The sequence below is a fragment of the Phyllostomus discolor genome, chromosome 5, assembly GCF_004126475.2.
Source record: "Phyllostomus discolor isolate MPI-MPIP mPhyDis1 chromosome 5, mPhyDis1.pri.v3, whole genome shotgun sequence".
Lineage (NCBI taxonomy): Eukaryota > Metazoa > Chordata > Mammalia > Chiroptera > Phyllostomidae > Phyllostomus > Phyllostomus discolor.
The window spans coordinates 165,741,101-165,754,784 of record NC_040907.2 but is presented as its reverse complement, the minus strand read 5'-3'; the positions used below and the strand labels follow the sequence as shown (position 1 = coordinate 165,754,784).

At 55.3% G+C, this 13,684-nt stretch overlaps 1 long non-coding RNA gene across 1 annotated transcript in view; it reads left to right on the top strand.

The window, feature by feature from the left end:
- LOC118500915 overlaps window positions 1–6,201 on the top strand; it is a 31,046-nt gene extending 24,845 nt beyond the window's left edge. Inside the window, exons 2-3 of the long non-coding RNA XR_004903500.1 lie at window positions 4,255–4,688; window positions 4,919–6,201. This is a non-coding gene — a long non-coding RNA (uncharacterized LOC118500915). The remainder of the gene's footprint in view (window positions 1–4,254; window positions 4,689–4,918) is intronic.
- Window positions 6,202–13,684: the final 7,483 nt, after the last annotated feature.

Here is a 13,684-nt window from a genome sequence, read left to right as displayed (position 1 = left end):
TTCTCTAAATTAAGATCATCATAAAAGGTTAAGATATTGAAACAGAGCCCCACCTGATCCCAGGACTTGGTCTGCACACTTAATTAGTTCCCGAACACACGGCTCAGAGCTTCTTATAAAAACAAGGTAATGACTCAAGGTATATTTGGGTATCAGATGGAACGCTGTTCAAGGGACATTCAGACCCATCTCAAAGGCCTTGACCTGCCCTTGATCTGTGTCGGAAGCTTTTGCTGACATCTGTTTCAAAGAGATACCCAAAAAAACTTTCCAGTGGCCTCACGATAAAACCAAAATCCATACGGAGATAGACATCAGGCATTAAAATACTTCAGATTCAGCCCTGCCGGAGGAATGCGTGCCCCCAGAATATGACGGCGGGGGGTGGGTTGTGAGGAGGGACGCCCAGAACGGGGAGTGCAAGGCTTTGGCTCCGTGTGGAGAGGGAGCAGCTGGGTCGCAAATGTCCCCAGGGCCTTTTGTTCATCTGGGTTTCAGTCCTTGATAATAAATCAGGTGCTCCTGTGGGAGGGACATAATTCAAGTCGCCAGGAGTCCCTCCCCCAGCTCCCATGCAACCCCGCTCTTCCCCGCCCCCCTCCCAGGAAAGCGCTTCGGAGACTGCCCCCCACAGGAGGGAGGTAGGGCACGGACTCACCCACGTGCCCTGGCTTAGGCGGGGAAACCGGCCCCACCCCTAACCGGCACCTGCAAGGAGGGGCATCTATACACATGCGCATGCGTGCTCCTGTGTGCTTTGCATAACACGGCTTTCTGACAAGCCCCCTCCCCAACCTCCAATCAGATTTCTGCCCCTAAGCCCTTCCTATGGGCCAACTCTGGGCCACGCGTGGGAAACGGCAGAGTCATCCAGGGCCATGTAACAGGCCCCAGGTGGGTCCCATCTCTCTGGCTTCAGCGAACCATGACTCAACCCACATTCATTCATTCATGTATACAGTCACCTCTCCTTTTAGTAAGCGCTCCTCAAACACCTATTGTGTGCATGGTGGGGGGGGAGGGTGGCGGTGGGAGGTGCGATGGGAAAACCAGAGCTGATCCGAGTGGAGTCCCGCCCAGGGGGCTCCCGGCCTGAGGAGAGGAGGCGGCCACGGGAAGCCAGGTGCGTGGCGGCGAGGCCACCGCAGGGGCTGGAGAGTGGTGTGAGCACCGCGGTGTAGGAGACAGGAGAGGGAGGGACCGGTTCGCGGGCGGGGCAATGAGAGCAGCTTCCCAGAGGACGAGGCATGTGCCCCGGGCTCTGAATGCTGTGCCCATTCAGACAATGAAGGTGACGAGGCACTCCAGGCAGAGGGAGCGACCAGAACAAAGGCCCAGAGAAAGGAAGCCACTGTGTGGCCCAAAAAACAGTGAGTCACTCTCCAGGTACAGACAGCAAACACCTCTCACTCCTCCGATCTGACACACCCTCGCGGGGTCGACAAGGCAGGTATAATTATTTCCACTTTACAGATAAGAAAACCCAGGTGCCTAGAGGTTGTATGCATTTCCCAAGGCTTCACAGCTCAGGGGCTGTGGAGCCCAGATCAACACTCAGGCTTAAACTCCCCAGACCCACCTGAGGCTGAAAGTGAAGAAAAGGTCAGATGGCCGAGGGTCTTCAACGAAAAGCAGAGGAGGCTGGTATTTCCTCGGCAGCCACGGGGAGCCGTCGAGGGCTTTGAGCAGGACTGGAAGGTCCGTGGGTCAGCTCTGGGCAGGAGACGGCAGGGCAGGAAGACGCTGGGCGAGGGAAGACTGGGGGCAGTCCTTCGGGGGTCCTTAGGCCCCACCCCGTCCAGGGGCCAGAGGAGAGAGGAGAACAAGGCTGCAGGCGAACAGGGCTTACACTGCTCGGTGCAGGAGGAGGGAGCGAGGCTCCCAGAGCTGTTGGCTGTGCTTCCAAAGCGCCGGTGGCTTCCTCCCCGAGTCAGCTGGGACTTTCGAGACCGTTGGGCGGGAGTACAACGAGCCAGGCACTTTCACATGTATTTCTGCGTTTCATCTTCATAACAGCCCCAGGAAGTGGCTACTCTTTTAACCCCATTTCACAGAGGAGCAAAGCAAGGCACACAGTAGTTAACAGAATGTGGCCCTGGCTACCCTGGGAGAAAATGGCTTAGAATGCAAAGTGACAGGTCCCACCCAGAGCCTGCACACCTGATCACTACCCACGACTGCCCTTCTTAGCTCTCAGCTGCCACTCTGAAGGCCAAGGCCGGGGATGAGACGGGGGCTCTCCTCGCCCACCAGGATGCACCTGCCTCGCTGCCCTGGGCCTGCACAGCCTTCCCAGGCCTGGCCCAGAGCTACCTGGTTCCTTTGTTACCTCCCGCTGGGTCCTCAGGGATCCTGCTGCCATGGCCCAGCAGGCAGGAGGCCAGATCAGGGCTGTGATAGAGGGAGGGAAGGAGGGAGGGAGGGAGAGAGAGAGAGAGAAAGAGAGAGAGCAAGAGGGAGGGAGGCCCAGCCTGGGGCGTCTCAGCAGGAGACGTCAAACCAGGCCAAGCTCAGTGGGGCCGAGATCAAAGGCAGCGGGGTGGGGGTGGGGGGCAGAGCAACAGGGAACAGAAATGAGCAGGGGTGAGGCTTGTCTCGTATCATTCCTGTGGCTGCATCCATGCGAAACCAGGGCTTCTTTGAAGGTCTGGGCACCCCCCCAGGCTGGGGTGTGAGACAGAAGATCTCCTCTTCCTGGGTTCCCCTGCCAGGAGCTGGGGGCTGAGAAGTTCTCTGTCAATAAAAGAGATTCAGTCTCCCAGTCCCTCCGCAGCGACCTCTCCCCTGGGGGCCTGTCCAGCTCCTACATGCAGCGTCTCGGGACGCTGTGTCCACATCCGGGCTCTCTGGTGTTGCTGCGTTCCTTTTCCTGTGTGGGCGTGGGTAACTCATGGCTTGGTCTGTTGTGTTCTTTGTGGCTCTGGTCTTAGCACCATGCACCTTGTAGGGCTTCCAGAAATCCTTAAGATCTGCCCGAAGGAGAGACCCATCTGTCGTATGGCCCTAGGTCCATGAAAGCACTCAGCAGGGACACTTACTGAGAGCCAGAGTGGTACCTGCAGGGGGAGAGCCCTGTCCAGGGAACCCGGGTCCGGGGTTCTACCCCAGCTTTACCACCGGCTTCCAAAACAAGCCATATCACCTCAGTGTCCCCACTTGGGGCACTAAGGAAAGGTTACTTAGTCCTAAAGTTTCCACAAAGTTTCTTTATCTTCACCTACTTGTCCCTTCTTGGTTAGTTCTTAGTTCTGGGTCACCTCCTCCAAGAGGCCCTCCCAGACCACTCGGGCTACAGCAGCCCCTCCCCTCTCCCAGGCATCTCTGACATGTCCCCTGTTCGCTGTCTCCATCTGACCTTGCCCTGCCTGGGTGTTTTTCCACTTCCTTATTAACTGTCTCCCTGAATAGGATGGAAGTTCCGGAAGAGCAGGGAGCTGGTCCGAGCTCGCCTCTGCAGCTCCCTGCTCTGTTTCCAGAGCCCAGGATAGGGTCTGGCACACAGTAGGTGCTCAACTACTATTCGCTGCATGAATGAATGAACCGTGAGCACTTTCCTGTGCCATCAGGTATTCTCCAGAAACCACAGACATAGTGACCACAAAACAGTCCAAGGTGTGGGTGTATTAAAATATATTAAACCTAGATTGAGCTCGGGCTGCGAACCAAAGTGTCGCAGGTTCGATTCCCAGTCAGGGTACATGCCTGGGTTGCAGGCCATGACCCCCAGCAACCGCACATTGATGTTTCTCTCTCTCTCTTTCTCCCTCCCCTCCCTCTCTAATAAATAAATAAATAAATAAATAAATAAATCTTTTAAAAAATGCAGTTAAGAATGTGTGCTGTGCATGTTGTCTGTATCTCATCTGAGTTGTGCATGCATGGGGATCTGAGTTTTAAAATATATGTATATTAAATATATATATATATTAAACCAACACCCTATTGTTGACATTGAAATTAATAACTACCATGCACGAAGCACCTAAACAAGGTCGTTTTTGTTTCCCTATTGACTGTCGCAGTCAGCAGCACGTCAGCTCCTCGGGAAGAGGGACCTTGTCTTCTTGTGTGTCACTGTCCTCACCCCCAGCGCGTGTCCGGCACACAGGTGCTGCACGAGCGTATTTAACACATGAAGGAAGGGCTTTCCTCCCTCCAAGAACGCTTGCACTCACTTCGCCCCTCCCTGTGGTTCAACTGTCTCCCGAGCAAGGGCACTTATTACGTTCTAATTTCCTCTCCTGTTTTGAAAAGTCAGTTCTAGCTGGAGTCCTGCCGTTCGGGCAGCTTCTGGCCACCGGAGAATCCAGAGACTCGACATCACCACGTCCAGTTGATGTCATCCCAGATCGCCGCAAAGAAATGTGTCAGCCAGCCCACATGACCTGGCTGGGAGTCGCTGCACCGTTGCCCCAGACCTTTGGAAATTGCAGACACGCTCAGGGATCCACAGAGCAATCTCGGCCAGGCCTGGAGTCCCAGGGTCCCTGGACTGGGCTCCCTCACTCCTGCTGGGGTGCCGGTGCCAGGCCGCTCTCACCGCTGCTGGCCACGGCAGACTCCCACGGGTCAGGATTGACACGGAGGCTATATAGGGGCTGGAACAGGACAACTTCCGGGGTGCACTGGGTGTCTGCGGACCAGAGACGTGGTTGGGCACAGGAGCCTCCCAGTGACTGTGAAAGCAGGTTCACCCTGGCTGACATAACTCAGTGGATTGAGCTCGGGCTGCGAACCAAAGTGTTGTAGGTTCAATTCCCAGTCAGGGCATATGCCTGGGTTGCAGGCCATGGCCCCCAGCAACTGCACATTGATGTTTCTCTCTCTCTCTCTCTCTTTCTCCCTCCCTTCCCTCTCTAAAAATAAATAATAAAGCTCAAAAAAAAGAAAGAAAGAAAGAAAGAAAGAAAGAAAGCAGGTTCGGGTGGCAGGAGGTCCGGTATCACAGATGAAACACTGGATGTGCCCCTTGGGGTTCCACCTCCACGGGCAGCCGTGGCCTGGGCACGAGGCACTCCCGACGGCTGGCTGCAGGGGCACAGGACTGCCAGCCTGCAAAGGACATGGAGTGAGTGCTTCCGTGGCAGGAACCACACCTCTGGAGAGGCCTCTCCACTCTTCCGTGGTTTCCCGCGAGCAGTATCTCCTTCAAGCCCGATTCAGGAGGAAGACAGAGCAGAGAGAATGAAGGCCAAGACAGATAATATGACAAGTCTGAGGTCGACCAGCAAGACGGGGGCAGAGAGGCCAGGGCTGGAGCCCAGTTCCTCCCGCTGGGCCCCCCAGACACTTGGCACCCCCACGGAAGGAGTGCCACCACATCCTGGACATCACAGATTCGTATATTTATTTCATTTCTCTGGATTGCAATAAAGCGTCTATTCTAATAAAATCGGTATATTAAAACACCTTCCCAACAGACAGGGCTCACATGTCTTGGCCAAGAGGCCCCTCGTTTTGGTCTGCACAGAGGTTCTGCGTGGCGGGCAGCAACCCCGACGGCAGCCACTCATCCCGGGGAGGCTTGCGCTTTCCTGGGCAGAAGCAGGGAGGAAGAAGGTCCTGCTGGATCCCCGCACAGCCAGCTGTCCCAGTGGCAGAAGGAGCTGGGGAAGGGAGCTCGAGGGGTGGAGGTACCTACAAATCAGTAAGACAGAAAAAGGCCTAGGGGGGAAATGGGCAAAGGACGTGATTCATTATCACGGAAGGAGAGAAGGCAGGGAATGTGTGAAGGTTGGATGTGGACATTTGTCACTGTGTGGCCTGCACAGCAGCCCGATGCCCGCTGCAGCCTCCTGAGCACTCACCCGAGACGTGCCAGGTTCTGGGCTGAGCGCCGTGTGGGAACGACCCCATTGTTGCTATCGCCCCGGGAGGCAGGAGCTCCTACCTCTTCTAGCAGGTGGGGAAGCAGGTGAGTCCGGCCCCTGGGCATGGTTTGTTTTCTAATTTGAATTTTTCCAGATGGGGCAAGGACTGTCCAGTTGTCACAGATTCCATCATCCTCTGTTACAACCACGCTCACTCACAAACATAGGACCTTTTCTTTTTTTAGCGGTTTCACTGAGCTGTAATTCCCATTCCATACAATTCATCGTGCAATTCAGTGGTTCCCTCTATGTTCACAGTCTTGGCCACATGAATTTTAGACCATTGTCATCACCTCATAAAGGAAGCCTGTGGCCCTTTAACTCGCACCTCCTTACCCCTGTGTCTCCCCACTGGTCCTCAGCAATCACTAACCCCCTTTCTGTCTCCATAGAATGCTTATTCTATGACTTATTCTAGACTTTTCATATAAATGGAATGAGACCTGCTGTGTCTGGCTTCTTGCGCTTAGCACAGTGTTCCCAGGCCCATCCACATGGTGGCTGTACCAGTACCGCATTTCTTTTTTCTTTTTCTTTTTATTGAATTAATTGGGGTGCCACCGGCTCACAAAGCTGTACAGGTCTCAGGTGCACGATTCCACAGCGCATCATCTGGACACCGTGTTGGGTGTTCACCGCCCCCAGCCAGGTCTCCCTCCAGCACCGTTTATCCCCCCCACCCTCCCCCACCTGCCTCTACCCACCTGCCCCCAGTGCTGCACGTCTCTGCAGGAGTGAACATGAGTCCCTTGCAGGGACGTACTACCTTTCATGGACCCATTCATCCGTCTGGGAGATAACGTTTCCCTGGAAGCAGTCCCGGTTCTAAGGGCCTTATCGCATTGAGTCCTCCCCCTGACCTTATGAGGTACCTGCAAGTATGACCTCTGCTTCGTAACAGAGAAGGAGACTTGCCCAAGGTCACCCAGCCAGTGAACACCTGCGTGGCCACTGAGTTTGCCTCCAAGTCCCAGGGGCTGAGGATTCCTCCCCTTATGAGGGTCTTCAGGGGCAAGTCAAGCATACCCCAGCCCGCTCATTGATCCCTAAGTGGAATCCAGAATGGTGCCCCGACAGCTCCCACCCTCATGACCCGCCCCATCCCCACCCCCACCGGGCTCCTTCCCCATGCCCTTCGGGCATCCCCTCGGTCAGGAACACTCCGGACAACCACTTCCGCAACACACACACCTTGTTCCACAGACGACGTTTGGTCAACACTCCCCTTCAAAGGGTGTCATTTGGGCCTGTAACATCCTCATCATGTGGGACCTCGCTAATTCAGCATCTGTGATCTTTTCAAGAGGCTGTGCTGGGCTGGAGTACGATTCGGTGAGCAAGCTTTGCTTCACCATGAATTTGTAATTCATCGTGTAACCAAGACGGGAGAAGGCATGTTCAAACAGAGTATTTTCAAGCCTCCTCAAAAATCACAGAAACACCCAGGAGCAACCAAGGAGCTGAGATGCAAGTGACACCCAAACCGTATGGATCCCTCGAGCAGGTCCCCTGAAGACCAACAGGCAGCCTTGCTAAACGTGGTGGTGACAAGACTTGGGACTCAGGCGCCGTGGCTGCCTTCCTGCAAATACGGGGCGCCTCGGACTCACTCTCCGGTTCTCGGAACCAGCCCTGGTCCTCAGCTTAGGTTCTTCTACAGCAAAGCTTGTTGCTGCCAAACAGACATTCAGCGGAACTAGGTAGTGAGCCCCCAAAGTCCTCTTGGGCCACACCAAGCTGGGAAACGTTTAAGGTCAGGCCTAGAAAGGACCACCAGGAAAGAGGCCCTGGAGGGGCTTCTACAAAACCTGGTATTTGTCCCCCAGAGAAATCCCCTAGCGGAAATGTCTGAGGACGGGGGACAGCCCACAGCCGCGGACACGAGCACGCAGTATCTCCAGACGGTCACGTCCTGGTTTAGACATTCCCTATGGTCCAGCTGGGGACACAGCAGCAGAAAAAGCTGGAGGGGGGAAGTGTCTGTCACTCGTACTATATCCACAGTGCAACCTTCCCCTTCTTTCTAGAACCGTAGGCCTCGGATTGTCAACTGTCGTGGGTTCAGGCTGACGCATTCTGTCCCAGTTTAGGGGTGAATTATTGTAAAGTGACAAAGAGATTGCGATCTGCTGCCGCTTTCCAGGGGACGCCTTTTATCTTGTCCACAGAGCAGATTCGGTGACATTCTAGGGGGCTGGAGGGCGGGGGCGAGAACAGAGACTCAGCACAAGGCAGAGGTGTAGGACCCGCTGAGCCTTGGCCTCCACCAGTCCCCCTGGTATGGATGCACAGAATCCTGGGGAGGGAGACAGAGCGGCTGCTCGAAACTGGCTTCCTCCTGGCTTTGCAGCTGACCGCTCCGCCCTCCACCCAGCTCTCCCGCCGAGAATGGGGTCATTCAGCTGGAGGGGACTGCAAACAGCTTTCAACTCATGCCCTCATTCTCATCTGTTGATAGAGGCCGCCTGGGGAGCTGAGTGGAGAAGCATTTGCAGGGTGAGTGGGAGAGAGCGAGTCAGGACCCGTCAGCAATGTCTCCTCTGAGCCAAGGACAGCGGTGGCTCATGTCCTTGACATATCTTTGCCACTCTTGACACGGATATCCAAAGTCCTCTTTGGTTCAGATCTTGTATGATTTTATGATGCCTCTCGACCGCTGTTTTCTTTGCCATCTCCAAGGACCGGTTTCTAGGGCTCTTCCCCGCCCACCAGGAACACACAGCGGCCTACAAACAACTGCTTGTAGCACGGAGCCATTCGAATCAGAGAGAGCCGAGGCCAGGGGAGGCAGCTCTCCTTGGGAGCGGAAACAAGCCCCGAAGAGTGTCTCCCTCTGTCGGCACTGCACCGAAACCCTCAGGGCATGGGGCGTGGCCAACACGAGGACCCCTTTCTGCGATGAGACACACGCAAGATGTGGCCTCTGTCTGCTTGGTGTAGGCGTGGAGGACCGAGACAGCCAAACACCCTCTGACAAAGGGGAAAAGCATTCTGAGCAAGACTCCTGCTGGGAATGGAGAGGTCTCCCTGTCTGTAGAGCAGAGACGACAATTGCGTCCCCTCCGACAGGGGTCGCTGCAACCGTGCCGTGAGATAATGCGGAGTGCTCGGCACAGGGCCTGGCCCCAGAGCTCCGCGTGTCATAAAAGCGGTCCCGTGTCCGTCGTCTTACTCTCCGGGATCTCTCCTGGGCGACAGCAGGCCCACGGAGATGAAATCCCTTCTGCAACCAGCCCTCCCATCAGCAGGGCGGGAGCCGGCTCTCTCACCGCCAGGCCCCGCGTTGGCCAGTTCCAATACCACGATTAGTCATTTTTCATTCCTGAGATGTCTGCCCATGGGTGGGTGCGCGTGTGCATGTGCGAGTGCGTCTGTGCCTTTCAGGGCAGGGGAAAATCCATATTCTCTCTCTTCTGACCGAATTAATCAAATAAATCTTCTGTAAGGAGCTGCTAAATGAATCACAGATGTCTCTGCCCTTTTACAGGTTGCAGAAAGCCCCCGTTACAGTTCTTTTAATTTATCAGAGGAAAAAAGATGCCCTCGTGTGCCCCTTCCCGCTTGCAATAATAATCAGAACCAGTCTATTTTCCAAGGGTCCGAGGCTCATTTTCAAAAAATGTGTATCAATAGATGTAACAGCGGGAAGATTATTTTGCCAAGTCCCAGCCTCCAGCACAGCAAAGGTGCCCTGGCTGGGGAGAGCGTTTATAAAACCACATTTAATAAAAGAGTGTTATATTAAGTATGTTTGCGAGTGTATTTAAGCATATGGTTTCCATATCAGGCGTAAAGATGGCAACCACATGGCTTACCTTCTTTCTAACCTTTCCTGGAGACGTCCTTTCCAGGGGGCGCTGGGCCGGGAGGCTTTGGCCCGGATGCCAGTACGTGTGTGCTGTTTGCTTTTGCTTTTCGAGACTCCGGCTCCCACGGAACAGCACCGAGGAAGGTCCAGAAAACACGAGGAGACTCCCTGCCTCCTCCACGCCTGTTCTTAGCCCGAGAAACTTGGCTTGGCTCACTCTCTTCGACGGCCTCGACACCCTCCCAGCTCTCCCTGGCCTTGTCCAAGGTGCCGGGGGTGGGGGGGCAGGGGGGCGGCTGGCAGGCCTTAACGTGTGAATCAGTTTCAGCCGCCAAGAAGTTGAGGTCCTGGATTTTAAATGTGAGCTCTTCGGTCAAGCCAGAGGTCTTAGAAAGAAGGCCACCCAGCGTGGCGTCTAGGAGCCTCTGTTTACCGGCGAGTCACCCACCGGCCCCAGGATTTGCCTGTCTGGAGACCCCCTTTCGGTACCTGCGCTGGGACAGAGGATTTATCTTTTTCCTTTAGGTCAACAGCAGTGGGCTGTGGCTCTGTGGGCCCGGGGTCCCCAGACATGCAGCAAGGAAAGGCCTCCACCATCTATATAATCCCCCAATTCTGAGGCAACCCTAGAAGCCAAAATGCCAAACTAGGAAGGGCATTTGGGGAGGTGGGCGGGGTGGGGGGGTGTCTCTTGCCATGAGGCCACCCTGCCCACCCCCACCAGCCCAAACAGATTTGCCTGTGCGAGTTATAAATCTACTGGTACCATTTCTTTTTCGTCACTTGCCTAATCCTGTGCCCTTCGTTTCATGTGCTGTAATTATTAACATCTGCTTTCGGAGCCCGGACCGTGTGGAGTTTGCAAAGGCGGTTCTCGGCCCAGAACAATGGTGACAGCTGTTTCATTTAGCCCCGGGCCAGCACTTCCTGTTCAGTCTGCATCTGCCCTCCTGTGTCCAATTTCTGTTTCGGGGGTTCGGTGTTTTGTTTTCTGGGGGTTCCCCCCCCATCATCTGACCTTACGATACGTTTCAGAAGAATTTCTAACTTAGCGCCCCAGCTAGTGTTTGGAGCACATATGCTCGCTAGGTTGGTGACAGCCAGAGAGAGAGAGAGAGAGACGGGAGGAAGCCAGGATTGTCCGCAGGGGCGAACACGGCGGGGGGCTGCCCGGGGACCCGGGGAACCAGGTGCTAAGGAAATTCCTGGGCCTTGAGGCTGGGGACTAGGCTGAACTCTCTGAAACTTAGATACAGAAAAAAAATGGGTTTTGCTCCTCTGTGCCCTGGTTGGTGTTATCTCTTGGGCTTCTTTGGTAAGGGGGTCACCAAACATCCCACAGGGGACCGTGTTTCCGGGTGGCCACCAGCACGCAGGGGGCCTTCTTTGGGAACCAAGCGGGCTCGTCAGGTGGGGCTTGATCCAGAGGCCCCAGACTCACTTTTCCCCGCTGAGTCTCCCGCAGTGCAATAAAACCCTCCCCGGTTTGCACAGGGAGGCCCATGGCAGGCAGAGAGGGAAGTGCCGTGGACAAGAGAAGAAGAGGAAGAAAGCTTTGGAGGGTCTGCCCGGACCCCCTGGGCACGCATAGCTGCGCACGACCAGAGGGAAAAGAGGCCGTGCCCTGCCCGTACCCTTCCGCCCACCCCGCCTATCCCCCTGCCCCCCTACCCCGGGCTCCCTGGCTCGGCTGGCAGGCAGATGTCAAGTTATTATCTGAGACCCCACCACAAGCGCTGGGTTAGAAGCCTCGAGACGTGTGAAGGCTGCCCTCGGGCATTGCCGGGTAGTTATTGCCATCCAGGGTACAAACTGGTCTCCACGTGGGCAAGAACTGGCAGGGATGTGTAAGTGCCCTGTGGGGGCACAAAGCAGAGCATGGCAGCCAGGGGACAGGTGTCATCCCTCCAATCGGGAGGTCCGGAGACTGTGCCTTTTGCCGGATCTCAGAGCATCGGGGTTGGCAGAGACCCTGGAGACCCAATGCTCCCCCCTCCTTTCTTCTTCTTGTATTTCTTATACTTATTCAAGCTTGAGTATATTGATAGAGAAGCCAAGGAAGGTACGCCTATGTTGCTTCTAGAAACTTCAGGCATTTTTGACCATTTCAATATGAAACATTTCTTTCCATCGCAGACCCTCTCCACCCTTCTAACTGGCTCACGTGAAAATCACCGGGACCCCGAGTGCACATGGGAACCATGAGGCGAGGTAGGGAGACCCCAGCCGTGGCCACCAGTGCATCCACCAGGCTCGCTCCAGGCCCATCTCTCCGGCCGCCCAAGGAGAGCTGAGCCCAGCGGTCCCGAGAAAACACTGAGGGCTGCCTTGACACCTGGGGGTCTCGGAAGTCCCTGGCAGGTGCTCAGGGGCGCCATGTCTGGCAGCAGAAGAGCTCAGGTATAAAAGACGCAGCTGGGAGGGTCCTGCTCCGCCCCTGCCCCCCTCCAGGTGTCCGGTGTGCAGAGCGAGGAAGGCCCCAGAGCCCCGGAGACCCCCACCCCGACCTCTTCACAGGAGCCCAGAGGTGCTGGGGGCCTGACCCAGGCATTGCCAGGGGCTTACCCTGCACCCCGGAATCCCAGGAGCAGTGACCACGGCTTCAAGAGGGCCGGATGCCCTTTTACCCTCCCAGCGTGCACCAGGCCCTCCTGGCGGCAGGCCCCAGCCCCTTTCCCTGCCCCCACTCCCAGTCTCCCTGCCCCGCCCCCTTCTTCTCTTTCTCACTCCCTTTCTTCTTAAAGTTAATTGCAACTTTTTTCTCAGCGCTCTGATCTGGATAAGCCACATCTCATTAGAAAAAGATTTAGCGGGAGCCCAAAGCAGCCTGGAGAAGGAATCCCTAATCAACAGAGAAAAGATTTGGGTGTAATTGCGCTCTCCCGCCATTCTCGCCCCCTTCGGTCTTCCTCCGCTCATTAGCCTGGAAAGAAAGTCGCAGTCGAATGTCTTGCTGTTCAAGTATCTGCAGCTGAGGCAAACCAGCCCAGGGGTTGCAAACTAGGGGTTCGTTCGTGGCTCCGGGGAGAGCTTTGCTTGGCGGGTTCTGTGGGGGAGTATGGGAAGCACTTCGGGTGGGGGAGTAAAACTTTTGGGGGGTGTGTGTGTGTGAAGCTCTATGGTTGATAAGGGAATGAAAACTCATGGCATGTGCACGCGTGTGTGCGAAGTACACTGGTGTCGGATGCATGTGTGTGCAAAGAGCTTTGGTTCTTGGGGTGCGTGTGTTTGTGGGTGTGAAACACTTGGGGCATTGGGGTACGGCTGCAAAGTGTTGGGTGAACACCCTCTAGTGGCCAGTACGTGGGCGTGAGGTGGTTTGGTTGCTGAGGGTGCGTGCGTGCGTGTGTGCGTGTGGGGTGTTTGTTTATTGAGTGCATGTGTGTTCACATGGATTAGTAGTGCCTTCGGTCTTTTCCTCTCACCCAATTAAATCCCAGCAGATGCTTAAGTGGTGATCCGTGGAAAATTAATTTCGGAGCAAACCATCTCCCCAGGTACGGACCTCGGGTCCCCAGCACCCAGCAATGAGATGACAGCATCGTCATGCTCTTCCTTCAAGGTTTGGAAATGATCTTCAGTGACTATGTGTTCCTTTATAATTAATGGGGGGTGTTTTAATTAGTTTCGTTTTAATTGAAGAAGTCCTGTGCGCTCAGAAGAAAAGCGGTAACACACACTCCTGGTGCCATGTGCACACTCAGCCCCTCTGGCACCCCTGTCCCCGGTCCCCCGCCCGATTCAGCACGTACCGGCCGTTTCTGTACCCTCCCAACCCAGGCCTCGCATCCGTTCATGGTCCGCGTTGGCTCCTGGTGTTCTGCTCTTTGCTTCTCTCATTTAACAAGATATCTCAGAGTTTGTTCTCTAGCAGCATAGTGTTACGTTAATGCTGTGTTTTGAATTTATGAAATTAGTTAACTGAGAAGCTGGGACAGCATCCAGGTGCCATGGTGTCCAGACCTCCAGACCCCAGGACCCCACAGGGCAGGGAGGACACAGTGCC